The sequence below is a fragment of the Phaseolus vulgaris genome, chromosome 1 (genome assembly GCF_051622355.1).
Source record: "Phaseolus vulgaris cultivar YP4 chromosome 1, ASM5162235v1, whole genome shotgun sequence".
Taxonomy (NCBI): Eukaryota; Viridiplantae; Streptophyta; class Magnoliopsida; order Fabales; family Fabaceae; genus Phaseolus; species Phaseolus vulgaris.
The window spans coordinates 45919933-45936086 of NC_143498.1; the positions used below are offsets into that span (position 1 = coordinate 45919933).

General features: G+C 33.5%; 1 pseudogene across 1 annotated transcript; it reads right to left on the reverse strand.

Moving 5' to 3' along the window:
• Nucleotides 1-9998: 9998 nt before the first annotated feature.
• On the reverse strand, nt 9999-15342 carry LOC137816061 (pleiotropic drug resistance protein 1-like; annotated as a pseudogene). Its single transcript, XR_016516837.1, has 12 exons — nt 15046-15342; nt 14241-14944; nt 13994-14134; nt 13802-13905; nt 13565-13721; nt 13181-13491; nt 12786-13104; nt 12162-12427; nt 11840-11931; nt 11011-11099; nt 10372-10626; nt 9999-10265 (listed from the first exon to the last, which is right to left on the reverse strand). The product of XR_016516837.1 is annotated as a pleiotropic drug resistance protein 1-like (transcript).
• Between the last annotated feature and the right edge of the window lie 812 nt (nt 15343-16154).

The window sequence follows — 16154 nt, forward strand, 5'->3', positions numbered from 1 at the left end:
GTTCCGATTTTAATGCCGGATTAAGAAATTAACTTGGGTTGTACTTATGAAAAAGGGAACTTATTATATATGGTATGTATGAAGAAAAAAAAATACTTATGAAAAAGGGAACTTATTATATATGTATGAAAAAATATTATAAAATCTCATTCAACCCTAATACTTGATCATATTTAATAATTATAATCAATATATTCAAATTTTTTTTCCATTATATTTTTGTGAAAGCCAACTTTCGTTTAATTTTCTACTTTTTTTGAATTTACAACTTGTCAATTTTTTTTTTTTTTGAAATGAGCCAAATTTTGGTAAAAAAAGTTATGGATGGTTTAATGCTAGCTTAATCCACGCTTCTTCTTATCTAGGAATGACAACGCAGGTTGACCCATCCTGCACTTGGCCAGTAAACTACGGTTCTGGTTGGTCCGTCCCGCATAGAATATGAAGATTGATTTTTCTAGCCCACTCCGCATAATGATTGGTTCGCAGGTCTGCAGGCCAGCTCGCATAAGAAATATTTTTTTTAAAAATTAATAAAAAATAATTTTTTAAATAGAAATTTTGAATAAATTTAATTTTTATTTTATTTAGATGTATTAGGTAAATGGTCTCATAATATTATTCTCATGAGACTTGCGTAGTAAGATGTTATTAAAAAATTCGGAATGTGAAATGTAAGGCTGCATTAAGAAAATATGGGGGTGCAGAAAAAAATTTCTACATTTTCTAAACCTGAGTTATGCGGGACAGCCCACCCCCCGCCTCGCACTCAACTTGCGTGGGTTGAGGGTTATGCGAGGCGGGTCTAAGCGAGCCAACGGGTTGAAATAGGCAGCCCGCCTTGCGTTTTTCTAAACGGGCCTCGAGCTTGGCTAGTTCGGTATTGTGTGTGGATTGCATTATAGGTGAATTGTGGAAACAAAGAAATAAGAAGGTTTTCAAGAATGGACGCGTAGACTACATTGAAGTCTTTACAATGGTGCAGTTGCAGGTTTGGTCATGGATTACCTCAAAGTTACGCTTAACATGTTTCTCTTACTCTGGTTGGTGTCTAAAACATTTGTTATGCATGAGAACAGTCAAAAAAGGAAACGTTAGAGGAGCTAGATTGGGGTGAAAAGGGTTTCTCAATGTTTGAGGTGGTGTTTTTATTTTTATTTTTGGGTATGGGATAGACGTTGTAGCTTTTGTGCTACGCAGTCTTCTTCAACACGTCAAAGCAAGTTTTAGGTTGGAAGACATCTTTGTTTTTTTATAAGGATTATCCCTAAAATACTTCAATTTTTTTTTTTGCCAATAAAAAAATATCTGCCGCAGTATGTCATCCCTATTCTTATCAAGTTTCCAAATTGCAACCCGTAATTTATTGTATTTTATTAAAGTATAAATGAAAATATAAATGCATTTTATGTCTTAAAACCATATAGTGGAAACCCTATTTTAGCTAGATATGAACCAAAATTGAGTTAACCTAAAGATATATTTATGTTTTTCAATTAGTAACGTAAAGATAGTTATTTTTGTGTGCAAGAAAGGCTACATTTATGGATGGACTGCAGAATTGCGTTTGCTGATAAAAAAAAAACACTTCCAAGGGCATAATCAACTCTCAACTCTTGGATTACTGTTTGTTTCACTAAATGGGTTGATTTGTTTGGGAAATTCACAAAGCACTTTTCTTTGTAAAATTTATTGAAATGGTGTTTTAGTGTAGGACTGAAGACAACTTTGGTTTAAGGTTCTACTTTTCACTGTTTTCTTCCACAAAATGAGTCAAACTTGAGTAATTTTAAAGGTAAATTGGCCCGTTTTGGTAAAAGAAATTATGGATTGTTTAATACTAGGTTAATCCACACTCATTCTTGTTCAGTTTCCAAATTTCAACCCATAATTTATTGTATTTTATTAAAGTATAAATGAAAATATAAATGCATTTTATGTCTTACAAAGCAAACCATCATAGGCCCATTCTAGTAATTCAACCTGCCACCACCTAAACTTGGCACATGTTACATATGTTTTATCTCGTCATCACCGTGATTCAAATGGAAGTACCATAAGACGGTTCTCACCTTCCACCTCCAATATTTCACCCTTTGCATTACAACTGTAATTGGAGTGTTTAGATGATTATTATGCACCAGACTAACATCAAATGTAAAAAAATATTAACATACAAACATCGTGAATATGAATTTAACTGGTTAAAATAAGATATTATGGAAAAAAATTCGTCGATAGACGGTGAGTGATAACACATATTTTCACTACTAAAAAATATAGAAGTAGTAAAGTAGTAGAAAGATTTAAAAATGTTTAAAGTAGAAATAAGGATTATTCAATGATAGCTTCGCCCATGGCTCAGGGTGAGGATAATTGTTCTGGTCTAGAAGTTTAGAGATCCTTAGCCAGAGTGGTCCCCTCTCCTTATTCTAATTGTTTCTTTTAATTTAATATTTGTTTAAGAAAGTGACACCTATTTTGCAAAAGAAATCACCCATCACAGAAGCCATTGCAAAGTTTAGGCATTACCTCTTATGTTTGTTTGGATTGGGAGGAAATTTGAAAGAGTGGATTTAGAGTGATTTGAGAAGAAAATGAGGTTGTTTGAATTGAGATATGTTAGAGTAAATTTGTGAAGAAAGTTTATGTCACAATGTTTGGAGCAGGAATCTTGTGTCTGTTTTGTAGGCTATGGCAAAACCATACAACAACCATGGAGGAATCAACCAGTACACAAAGAGTAGAAGTGGGTGGATCTACACAAGTTTGCAGGAATTAACATACACCTTGTGTTGCCAAACATCATTTTCTAACAAGACCAACTTGGAGTGGGCAAGAAAATAAAAACCTATAATGGGTGAAGGAAAAGGCTGGGAGGCACACGTATCAATTTCTAGAAAACCTGTAAATCCAGCTGGAGAATATATATAGGCAAAGTTGGGGAAGGGCAACGAACAGAAACAATAGACATCACAGCCCACAATTTCACTCGGGTTAAGTTGTCATCTTTGAACTCTTCGACTTGAAGTCATGTTTTTGGCCTACACTTGTCATTGTACGTTGTATGTAGACCATTAGTAGAATTGATGGAGGTCTTAGCCATATGTAGGAATAGTTGTGCACCAGGTTTACAACTTTGGAGGGCTCAGGAATACCTTCTTTGGCTAGTTTTGTATGTTTTTGGGGGCTGAATTATGCTGGACAATGATAGTTAACTAGTCCCTTATTTAATTACTTTTTTCTGATAAAAAAAAATATAAGTCACCAAAGAATCCACTCCTCAACTCTAGGGAGACATACAGGAATAATAAGGACATTGACTCAAGTAGCAACTCAATTTTATTGGAAAGACCATCACAGACATTACATTTTTTGTCAAGTTTGGTACTACTCTAGTCATGAGTACATATCTTATTATTCCCAGTTTGATGGTCAATCAGAAGCTATGAATTATTGCTTAGAAATGTACCTTCTTTGATTTACTTATGAAAGGGTGGACCAAATTATTGCCTTGCGTATAATTTTGGTATAATGCATCATACCATTTCAGCACTAGCACATTTTAAGGTAGTTTACTCTGTGGATCTACTTGCAATTGTGAAATAAATATATGACTCTAATAATCATGTTGATGTGCAAGAACTATTACAACAAAAAGATTAATTATCTTTACTCAACTGAAACATAATTTAGTGAAGGCCCAACATACTATGAAAAAATATGCAATTAAAGAGGAGGAATTTCGAATTCAAGAAGGGTGAATTGGTTTTAGTGAAGCTGCAACCATATAGGCAACACTTGATGGCCTTAAGAAAAAAATCAAAATTGAAAATGAGATATTTTGGACCTATCAAACTAGATATGTTGCTTACAAGCTGTTACTTCCAGCCACTACAAATTTAGAGATGGAACAGTGGATGAGGAAGAATTGTTCCATATGGCTCAGCTGAAGGTCTAAATGTGGATGAAAAATAAATTGTGTGCTCTCATTTTTTCCTTTTCTCACTAGCTTTTATGTCCAAATCAGTATCTTAGATCAATCAAGTAGTTATCAGGTTTTATGTGAAGGTAAGTATCATGGTGTTGGGAGTTTTCATGAGAAGCTTTGAATTATGGTGCACAATTTATTTACTTTTTATTCTCTGGAATTATATATAATAAAATCTTGGATGCGATTACTATTCAACAAGCTACCTTCTACGATTTATATGTATCTTATAATAGTGTTAACTTCTTAGTTGGGAAATGTTTTTGTAATCTTGTAGGAATTGGAGCATGGAAAAATAGGGGACTTAAACAGCACCAGTAACAACATTTTCACAAGGGTTGTAGTCAAACATGTTGGGCTTGAATTAGGGGATGTAGTCTCATCTCTGGTTTAAAGTTTGTCATATTCTATGGTAAGGAAATGGAATTTTGGTTTCAAATCTTTGTAAGTTTAACTCCTTTTTCAGTACTAAATGGCTGGGAAAGGTGAATGCTTTCTGTTTTGCAAGAAAGAAGAAAGAGGTGAGTCTTCTGGTTATGAGACAAGAGGTTTCAAGCTGAGCATAAAAGAAATAGTATGACTTGACTAGCAGTCAAAGGTAGAATTTGATGGCACAAAATATTGATTCAATTCTGATAGCACAGAACATTGATCCCATCCCATCTTTGTCTCCGGTTGGTTTTCTTCTTCTGCCATTTTGATTTAATTCTTTGTGTACAACTTATTGTGCCTGGTTGTTGTTCTTTTTGGAACTATTTTGACTTTTTTGGATCATGTGGATCTATGGAGTGTGTCCGTTTATTGGAACTATTTTTTTCAGGATTTCTATAGATAACTTTTTATATAAGGTTGAATTATCTCTTAATTATACAAGGGTTATATAAAGGTTGAATTATCTGCACAACCAACATTTGAGAAAAATAAGGACAACTATTTCCTAATTAAACTCTTTCTCCCTAACTGCAAGCTGTCATAACTACAGGCACAATTTTTAATTTGTTAGTAAGAGGATTAGATGTGTCCCTTTCAATTTATTTATTGTTAGTTGATAAAAAAATCTCTTAAATGTTCTTATTAATTATATTTTAATTGTTGATATCCATCGTATTTTTCACGATTTTTAATTGAAATTATGGCATGGTGATCATAGTGGACCATATATTCCACTCCCAATGTTTATAAATGAGGTTGGTCCTATTTTGTAGTGGGTGCCTATTTTCTTATCAGTAGTGAGGACAATGAGTTTGGACCCCCTTGGTTTCCTTTCTGTCTTCTCATTTCTCTGTTTGCTGCTGAGATAATAACTACTTCTCACTTTTTCCATAATACTAGTAGTAAACTTGTAGGATTACTTTAAGATTTTAGGGTAAACTTGTTGCTTAACATTCTTGTTACTTAGTTGATTTAGAAAAAAAATGAAGTATAAAACTTCCATAAACTTACAAAAGAGAAGAAAAAAATATAGGGTTAATTTTAAGGGAAATAGGAAGTTATTACTTAAATCAAAATTGTAATTAATCTACTCTTTACTCAAAGATGGAACGTAATCATGAAAAGAATGACCGATGAATAGTAAATCTTAAAGAATGTGTAGAGAATTTAGAATTTTAGGTAAATAAAATAAAATTTTAGAATAAGTGAAAAATAAAATTATATATTATCATAATTTATATTTTTTATCCTTAATAAAATAAAGTTCAACCTAAATTGTTAATGTAATGTTGGATATTTTTCATAGTGTGTGCCCCATGGGTGTGTTTTGTAACCCCTACTACTTAGGATCCTACACATTTTTTTATGTGTGCTGGGTCTCTTTAACTGCACCATTAAATATTATTTATTGATAAACAGTGTTGAAGATGTATATATGAAATTATTAAATAAAAATTAATTTTAAAAAAATAATTAATCATTATATTAATTAAATTATATATTATTTGAGATAAATAAATGATTAATATTTAAAATAATTTTGTTAATAAAATTTATAAACTAATTTTTAAATTAATATTTTATTAGTTATCAAGATTTTAATTATAAATTACTTTATCAATTATTTAATATTTTAAAGTTGATTGTTAAAATTTTGATAATTAATTAAATATAAATTTAGAAACTAATTTATAAATTTTATTAATAATAAAAATTACTCTAGATACTAATAATTTTTTTTTATGTTTTAAAATAATATTTAATTTAGTTAATGTAATAATTAATTTTTTTCTAAAAATTATTTATACTTAATTATTTTCTTGTAGTGATATATATAAATTATTATTATTATTATGTATATTTAATTTGAGGTGTAATTTTATCTTTCTTTATTTATAATATTATAAAAAACTTACAAAAGTTAGATGTAAGAGTAAATTATGATAATATATAATCACCAAATTATCTATTTAGTTTAGGAGATATAGTTTTAAAATAAAATGGAGAATAAATATATATTTTTATGAGATGAAACAGAACTTTATGTAGAATTTTTTGTGTGCCAAATCGATGTTTTTTTAAGCTATGCTTTTATGAGTTGGTGACAGGGGTTTTTCATTGTAAGAATAGAATTTATACTTAAGAAGTCTATGTCGTTCATAAGAATTTCTTGATACTTATATATATGATTTGAGACATCCTTAAAATATTTTTTATTAATTTATTTAATTTTTTATTGATAAAATTTTTTTTACAGATTAAAATATAGATTAGTTTTTTAATTTGTATTTCAGATTTTCTTAATTTATCATGAAGTTGTATAAATTAAAAAGTGTAAAGTAGTCTAGAAATAGTTGCACAATTAATTTTCATTAATTAAATATTAAATATAGTTTTAGCATAATAAAAAAGGATTATGCCAAATTTGAATTTCTTGAAGTCTAGGATTGCTTGTAGTGTCCTTTTCTCATCAATTCTCTCCTTTTATTTGTTTAAAACACCAAAACTCGATATTGTGATGTCACCAACCCATACAAAGTCCAAGCTACGTACTGAAATATCATAGTGATATCTCAAAGAACACTTACTATAGTTAGTTGAAATTCGTATTAGGTGAGAGTCCTACTCTTTATTTATTTAATGCACATAGTTAATTATTGCGAACACAACCATTTTCAACTCACTTTTATTATTCAATTGTTTTTTTATTTAATATTAGTCCTCAGATACACATTGTTACTTCTGATACACATTATTACTTCTGACAACGCAGTGTACTTGTGGTAATAAATCATCGGAGTCTGATGTATTTCTTGGGTTAAAATGGAGTTTCTATTATGCATTCTTTATCCTTTAAAACTCCAGTAACCCCTAATGCATGGATACCAAGGCCCAGAGACGAGCTATTCATCTGCACCAACCGCTGAGGCAATGCTTTTTTCCAATTGGAAGCAGCCAAAGGCAGGATAGAAAGTGGTAGTCAGAATAATATTGTTTTGTTAGGCAAAAGAATGAGGAATATACCAAATGGGCAGTATTTGGTCCATAGTAGCAACTCAGTTTTATAGAAGTTGATGCCATATAGGATGCAGGAGGCAATGGTGTTCTGTTTTTTAGTTCTTCACCACTAAATAGCTTTGTTTTTCAACATACTGCTAGTGCTGATTTTTCTGCAGGACCTTTATAATTTTTGGGTATGTAAGGGTAGTGGGGTTTCATTAATAGTTTAAGAATTTTGAGCTGTGTTGTTTTACATAGTATGTTATGAACTGAGGAATTCTTAAAGTTGAGACACCCCTAAAACTTAAAACAGTTCAAAATTGATTTTATCATTACCACATTTTGGGTACTACCTTTAGAGGAAAAGAGTGTATCATCCCTATACTAAAGCATATCCACCTTAATTATACACATGTCATATTCGTGTCTTACCATTAATTATATTTTATATGCAACACAACAAGAAAGAAAAATGAACAAGAATATTAGATATAAATTATCCGTCAACTAAAAATTACTACACTTATAAAGGCATACTTTACTTGTTATGCTCGTCAATTTCTTGTTCTAACTAACCCCTCCTTAATTATTAAAATACCTCGCCCAACAATTTTTGATGAACTAAGGGTGTAAGGGAGGTTGTAAAATTAAAATTAAAAATAAAATTAAAATTGAGTTGTATGCGATGAAACTTCCTCTTAGCGACGGTGTACCACACAAAAACTTGTATCCTCCTCCTAACCTTGTCTGATATGTACTAGACTGTTCTCGTCTAATATGTAATAGACAATCTCTTCCCTATCTATATTAGACGGTCTTGTCTTCTCCTACCTATACATTTGGCCTTGCTCTTCCTTTGTAAAGTTACATTAATCAATGATAAGTTTATATTTTATTATCTTTGTCACCTATGTTCTCTTTCATTGTATCAAGAGCCAGTAATGACTTCTTCACCTACAACGCTCAACTCTAACATTTTTTCGTCTTCGACATTTGCTCCGCGTACCTTCACCATGCCTATCAATCTCAAGCTCAATGATGATAATTTTATCATCTGGCAGTAGTAGGTTCTTGCCACCATTCACGGCCTTCAACTTACACATTTCTTGGATAATTCAACGGTTCCTTCAAAATTCAAGACTTTTGAAGATTCTCAAGCAAATAATATCAATCCTGATTTTTTGCGCTATGAGCAATAAGACCAACTTATCATTTCTTGGCTTCTTACTTCAATGTCAACTCCATTTCTCACCAAGATGGTGGGTCTTGAAACTTTTGTGCAAATTTGAACACGCCTGAGAACGTATTATGCCTATCAAACCATAGCCAAAAACTGAAACTTCACCTACACACATCGAAGAGAGATCATAATATTAATACTTATCTTCTTGATATCAAGAAGACGGTTGATACTCTGACAATTGTTGGAGCTCCCATCACTACTGAAGATCATATAGAGGTTATCCTTTATGGTTTACCTGATGAGAATGATCATTTCATTATGTCCATCACATCCTGCCTGGATCCGTATTCTGTTGATTTTGAATCCCTTTTTCTTGCTCAAGAAGAAAGGTTTGGGAAACATTGCCTCGCTAATCAAATTCTTCTGCAAGCCCATACCTTTTCAAGTTCGTGGTATTATTCAAATCATCAACAAGATAGATATCACAATAATGGTTTGAAAAACAGGGGAAGACGTCTGCCTTTTCATTATAATACTTCTTAGTGTTCAATGCATTTTCCAGTATCCAAAAATGACAATCATGATTCTTGGAATTCTTCTTGGTAACACAATAAATCCAAGTATCAAATTTGTGTGAAACTTGGTCTTACAACTTTACGTTGTTAGACAAGGTGTGAACAGAGTACATCGTCTAATGCTCATGCTAACCTTTCTCAATTTTCGTCTACAATCAATTTTCGTTTACAGAGGTGCTTGGCTCATGTAAATTTACATTGAATGAAGATTAAAGTTACTATATAGAAATTGTGTGAGAATAGTGAGAATTATTTCTCCTAGCTTACTCTTATATTTGTGAGTGGTTGCTGCATAATGCAGCAGTGTGTTCCAGCAGGGTCTGTCATATTGCAGCAGTACCCCTGGAGTTTTAAGAAGGGAAGTTTTTTGTGGGGTGTGCTCTGCTTGTGCTTGGTTTCTTCTCAGTTTTCTATGCAGTGTATGCGGCTGTTTGATTTAAATGTTAGGAAGCATTAGCTTATACTTTGGTTTGATTGTAATGTTCTTGGTGTGTAAGTTAGGTGGTAGGCTTGTATGTGTTTTCTGTAAAAGGGTTGGGACACATCTCAAGTGTCCCTTTTAATTCATTTATTCTTTGCTAAAAAAACAACTTTACTGTGATATTAATGAAGTTTTTTTTTTCTTTCCCTTTCTTTCGTCCTTTTCGTAATCAACTGTGATTTCTAGGAAACTATTTAAACAATTAAGAGAGGCCAAATTTATAATCGGACTATGATATACTTAATTGATAAATAGAAAAATATATTCGTCAGTATGAAGATATTTTCTTACAAATGTTACGTTGAACATTTCTGTACGAAATACTTGAATGGTTTTCTAACGCCGCTGAAAATTAAACATTTTCACTGATATAGCAAAGACCAATGCAAAAACTACTGTGAATGCAACCATCACAGCTGCAACCACTCCAAGAAAATCATGCTTGAAACCAAAGTAGCTTCTCACAAAGCCTTCCACTGTTGTTGTCCCATCACTGGATTCAATGCTTTGCTTTATATCTCCATACTGTGAAGCCACCAATCCATACAAACTCCAAGAAATTGGATTTGCCCAACTGTACCACCTCCACCATACTGGGATCCTCTGGTAGACCATGCCAAAAAGGAATATTCTCATAAATTTGCTACCTTCCATGCTTGGAGAGTATGAATCTATTGTGCAATAAATATGAAAGGAAGATGAAACTTACAGGCCGTGGGATTATGAATCCTGAGAAGATATTCCACACTGCATAAAATCCTGAAGAAACTATACTGGAGATGTGTTGGTTAGGGGTCAATGCCACTGCCATCATTCCATAGTAGGTGAAGTACAGGAAGGTAAAGTACATGAAGAATAGGCACCACAAAAATTTAGCTACAGTGCACTCATAACCAATCATTGCATAAATTATCATACTATAGACTACAGCTTGTCCAAGCACATATGGGAGCTCAATCAGAACCTGCAACAGAAATATAGATTAGAAAGAAGGAATGCAGAAGTAAATTATTTACTCTTAATGAAGTAAACAGAAGTAATAATTTCAAATCCGGGTGATAATCACCTTAATTACTAAGACAGACAAATTATCAATTACCTTTGGATTTACTTTCTTTAGAGTTTAGAGATTAACTAATCCTGGTTGTTGACGAAAAATTTAATGAATAAATTTCCAACACATTCATGATTTTTATGCATGTATACATAATATTAACAGTTTGCTTTTCATCAGTGATTGAGATCACATATTTTTCCTTTATTTTCTATATAGTGTTGTGAAGATTATGATTTAGGATCAAATAAAACTCAAATAAAAGACATGTATTTAGAAAGTGGAATTGCTTGCCTGGGCAAAAGCATATGGAAAAGCTGAATACATTCCAGCTGCTCTCTCCCTGTAAAAGACTGTCCGCTCAACAGCAACTACTGGCTGCACTGCAATAGAATTCTTCATACTAAGAAGGAGAACAGCAATATACATGGAGCCCATGACATTGAAAAGATCTTGTTGCTTTTCACGGTAATAATTGATGTGGAAGTTTTATGTTTGATGAAATAGTCGCAACAAAACAAATGAGATTGACATGTCAAAGTTTCTTGTTTAATATTAGATTTTGGAGCCAAGGTTCCAAAACATGCTTCCAAGCAAAACAGTTACAATAGCGGAGAATAGAAATCTTAGAAAAACGGCTACAATAGCGGAGAATAGAAATCTTAGAGTAGTGCATTGAGAATTGCGCAGTAAGTCCAATGTTGTTTCCATAAGCAAGCCATATTGGGTGAAAAAGGAAGTTAAGTATTGTGAAGGAAAATAAAGATCTTTCGAACCATAAGATGGAAAACTCAATTCTTTAACAAGTGTTTTAGTTCTCCTGAGACAAATGACAAATGACAAATGACAAAGACCATCTATCAGCAACCATTTTACTTCTGAACTGAAAATAATTCTAATAATAAACAGAACAATATAGCACTTTTAGACCTTTAAGTGCTCTATCAGATTACTTTCGAGTTTGTAGTTTTATTACACTATACAACTGGAAATACCTATATTTTTTTTATGTTTTTTTCATCAGCAATAAATGAATAAAATTAAGGGATACTTAAGGGGTATCCCAACCCGTGTACCACAGCCACAAAGTTACACTTCCACAAAAGAAAGTATAACCAAAAACCTAAACCTACAAAAGGGAATGCCAAACCCAAACCAGCACTTATAAAAGAACCAAATGACAGAACCAATAAAATAACAGCACCCAACACCCAACTGCACTCCAAAGAACAGCACAGCAACACCTAAAAAATCCTAACACTCTTCACCAGTTTCCCAAGCTGCTCCCCACGACACCCTTCTAATCACACCCTCTCCAATTGAAACCTTCATTCCTTCACCGACCCCCCCAACACATACGAATTATAGTAGTCCAACCAGCCAACCAGTCCACCTTTACACCAAACAGCAATTACGTAACCCGACATAACGCCTTGGTATTTTGTCATGACAAAAGGGTTAGAAACTTGGTTACAGAAAGCAGAATAAATTTGCTACACTGATTTTGTTTCACCTCATCAAATGATTCAAATATGTCTATGATAGGCTGATGGATGGTACAAACAACTGTTCTTTCAGTGTCTACAGTGTTCCTAACCGTCCTCATGACAATAGTTGCTGCTCTTGCATCTAGTCCAGAAGTTGGTTCATCCATGAATACATGCCTTAGTGGTTTCAATTCCACCAGTTCCATGACTTCCTCAATGAACATCTACAATCATAAATCAACGTCAAACATCAAAGTGATTTTTTTATTGTTTAACACTAATAATATTGTTTCCTTTGTTACTTATAACTTAATAATTCCAATCATGAATGGTATTCTAGTTTTTGCGCTTACAAATTACTGTGAAAATGTGCTTGCAAACTCTAAGTATGGGCTAGTCACAACTGAATCCAGAAAAGGTAAGTACCAGATTACTTGAATAATTCACATTATACGAGAATGCAGAATTACTGAAATGGTTACTTCATGGCAACCTCAAGTTTTCAAACTAGTTGGCAGCCTTTGTTAAACTACAATGAATTAGCATGAATGACAGTAAAAGGCATCAAATTTAGATACCAACCTTTCTAGTTTGAGCATTGATGTCTGGGGACAATCTGAGCCATGCTGAATAAAGCAAGGATTCATACACAGTAACATTAGGAGAGTGGATGTCGTTTTGCTCACAGTATACTGAAATTCTTGCAAATGTTTCTTGCTTTTTCTGATACCCAGAGATTGTGATGTTCCCTAAAACATATCCTGCAGTTTTTCTACCAGCAAGTACATCCATCAGAGTTGTCTTGCCTGCTCCGGTGACACCCAACACCTGGCCTGAAGGATCCACTGACACACTTCAAAAGAACCAAATTATTCTCAACAACTCCTTGGTTCCTCATTTCCTGCAAGTATTTGATAATTTTTAATTCACAATATATGCATGTGTTTTCAAATGGTTTAATTTTGTTTCTACATTACCTGTGGCATGTCCACAGCATATGTTACGTCATCAAAGGTGATAGAATGTGGTTCAAAAGGAAGAACCATTCCTCTATAGCTAGAGGGAAAAGCATGAGAAGATGTATTTCCACATATACTTTCGTCATTTCTCACTATGAAATAGTTCCAGCGTTATCAATTAAATGTAATGTGAATCGGTAATGAACTATTAGAAATATAGAGTTGACTATGTTATCCGTTCTTAAGAGACGAAGTACCTTTATTACTACCACCATTTTGCTCATTGTTTTCAGGTTCTTCGGATATAAAAGCATGTCGCTTCTCAGGTGCTGCAAAATCAATTTTATCAAATTAATAGGTAGATTTACCTTATATGGTAATGTTTAAGCTGAAGACCCTCACTGCTCATATACGTAAGAGAAAGGATGTAGCCAAAGTTGAAAAGTAATGTATATCCAATCAAAACCACAACGCCTATCCAAATCCAATATGATTGGATGAAGAATCCCCGTGATTTCAAAACTTCGACTCCAAGAGGCTCCGAAGAGTTAGGTAGAACCTATCATAAAAAATTATGTTCACATATCATATTATTTATATAATAAAGAAGACATACAGGTATATATTATTTAAACTTACATATCTCCATCTCTCCGCAAGGAACTCGTTATTTACCATAGCATTCTGTCCATACATCTTAGGTGATATCCAGAAGCCCCATAACCACCACTTTTTTTTATGTTGTCTGGAACCATAAAGAGGACAAAGGTGCATTGTTCGTGTAGAACATAATGGAAAGCATGGGATTGGTCTATTTTGTATCAACGGTACCTTTTGATAGAATAAAACCACTCGTAGGAAAAAGGAAGGTCACTGTAAATGACCCAAGTGTTAAAGCTGCATTCAATTCCCTCCCTACTCCTGCAAGAAATCGGAATAATGCGGAAGCCATCTGGTTCACCACTAAAAGATCTGCATTATGTAGACAGAAAATGAATGTTATTTTTTATTTTCAGGGTAAAGTAGAAAATATGACTAGAAAGATCAACGAGCATGGTTGTTGAATATGTATAAACACAAAGTTGTATTTACCTTCCAATATTTGGATCAAATCCAATGACATAGTAGGTTAGGAATAGCCAAACGGCAACTTCTACAAAAGTCATAGGGATTTTTAGGATCCATGCAGGCAGAGCATATGCCCATGAAGGAAAAAACAGATTATCCCTTTGCTTGTAGAAAACAGGAAGCTTTAAAACGACCATGGGAAGTTCAGCAAGTCCATTGAACATAATCACAGCAAGGCCAAAGAACAATGCACCGACATATATCCCGCCATCGGTCACAGAGTCTCTGCACATCTTAGTCCGGAGGAAGATGGTCATGGCAATAAATGCCATTACAGCAAGGTAAATGGAGGGACAAGCTATGAGTAAGTAAGACAATAATAGCATTATATGACATGACAATTAAATGAAGCATTCTAATTTTCAAACCTACTTGGCTCAACCGGAAGATGTAAACAAATGAGTTGCGCTTCATAAGTAAATATTCACTTGATAAGCAAGCTTTTAACAGTTCCCATTTGCCCACTCCAAACTTTTTGGTATTCAAAGCAGCTGGGTGACTCTTAGACCTGTCAAATTCACTATCAAGTTCTTCACGAAGGCTTCTCCCAACATGAAATGACTTGAGTGCCTCGGAGAATTCTTTCGCTCTGACAAATCTATAAGGTTGATCTTTGTGTGCCCAGTACTGTTCCTGGTCATTCCTTGATGTTACCTATAGCATATAATAATCAATGGTCACAACTAAATTTATAAAACTCTCTTATACCGGTGCAGACAAATTACATCTTTGAGACAATACACATGGACACTTACTTCTTGCAAAAAGTCTGCCACACCTTTCCTCTCAGGACGTTGAAAACCCATTGATTGGAAAAATTGAAGCACATATTCGCGGGGACCCTGGTACAGTATATGACTATCAGAGAGTAGAGTAATGTCATAAAAAAGATTGTTAGTCTGGGGCGCTGGCTGCAGGAGTGAGATGACTGTTGTTCCTTTGAGAATGTGAACACATTGCTTGAGTGAATTCACAATTTGGAAGGTTGTTGAGCTATCCAAACCAGTAGATATTTCATCCATGAATAGAGCCTTAGCTGGTCCAACCAGCATCTCTCCTAAATTAACAAGTTTATAATGATATTATTTCTCGCATACATTCATTTGATTGAGTGGTGTAAACTTAGTAGTACTTTTGGTGACTGAAAGAAGTTTTGTTTTACCTGTTGTATGGCGTTTCTTTTGTCCACCAGAGATGCCCTTAACATTGTATTTCCTACAACTGTATCAGCACATGTCTCCAGTCCTAAAATCTGCAAATACAAGTTAGATATTAAAAGAAAATATTGTAATGAGTGGATCACGGTGATTGGAGAAGCGTTAGAAAGAATGGATTTTATACCCTTAGGACGTAATCTGTTATCAAAGTTGTTTTCTGGCCTTCCGTTGCTACAGCCTGAGTATTAAGAGTCAGAAGGACAACCAGTTAACATCTGTATGTAAAAAAAGAAACTGATGATTCACCTATAACTAATTGAGATGGCAACTCTTAGAGTTGGTGCCCTAATTTTTGGCATGGCCCAAAAGCTTGGAGGTGCAACCAATTTGGTGATGAAATAATTTTGAGAGGCATGTCCGAGCCTCAGTAACAGCTAAGCAGTCATACTTTTTTCTTTGGTATGAACGGCTCTTAATAATCAACAATATAAAAAAGACTTAGGGATGCAAGTGAAATGAGAAAAACACATTCCTTACAAGTGATGGACTCTTTTTTACCTTCATGTAGGCATCAATATCTGGATCAGGCATGATTTTTTTTTTTATCAACAAAGAATAAAATTAAATTAAGAGGGACACTTCAGGTGTGTCAACCCTTATACAAAAAACCAACAACCACATAATAAAAACATTCAATACACTGTCAA